Source organism: Mastomys coucha, unplaced genomic scaffold, assembly GCF_008632895.1.
Source record: "Mastomys coucha isolate ucsf_1 unplaced genomic scaffold, UCSF_Mcou_1 pScaffold18, whole genome shotgun sequence".
Classification (NCBI taxonomy): Eukaryota; Metazoa; Chordata; class Mammalia; order Rodentia; family Muridae; genus Mastomys; species Mastomys coucha.
In genome coordinates this window covers 88,852,936-88,853,711 of record NW_022196900.1, presented here as the reverse complement: position 1 = coordinate 88,853,711, position 776 = coordinate 88,852,936, and positions in this window count along the sequence as shown.

Here is a 776-nt window from a genome sequence, read left to right as displayed (position 1 = left end):
AAAAAAAAAAAAAAAAAAAAAAAAGGAAGAAAGGAAGGAAGAAAGGAAGAGATAAGGTCTCATGTAGCATAGGCCTCTGAGGGCACCTTGTGCACATACAGGCACATACATGTCAAATAAATAGACAACTTATTTCTTGTAAAGAATTAGAAGCTGAAGAGCCCAGAGTGATGATAGCACAGGCGTATAATCTAAGCACTCCAGATTCTGGGCAGGATGATCAGATGGTCAAGGTCATCTTCTAGGCTACCAAAGGCCGAGGAAAGCCTGTGCTCCAAGAGGCCCTGCATTAGGTAAGAGCCTACAAAGATCATGCAGCCAGCTATTGGTCTGGAAAGCCAGCTACTCAGGGGCCTAAAGTAGGAAAATCAATAGTTGTTCCTTTCGGGTCTCTAAACAACAGGCTTCTCTTTCACTTTTTATTTATTTATTTAGTTTTGATACTAGCACTTACCGAGTGAGTTACCAAAATAAATCACTATGTAGCCCAGTGTGGCCTTGAACAAGCATTATCATGCCCCGCTTAAGGGTCTCTTTAATATTAAAAAATGTAACACATCAAAGGACTTAAGTGTGTAAATAAATGGATTAAAAATGTGTAGAGATTTAAAACACCAGGGAAGGCAACACAGACTTGCAATCCCAGATACTTGGGAAGCTGTGGCAGGGGCATCATAAAGTTGAGATCGGCTTCTGAATACGTAACGAGTTCCGGATTTGAGTAATGGGCCTGGTGTATAGGAGACCTAGTCTCAAATATTTAAAAAAAACAAAAA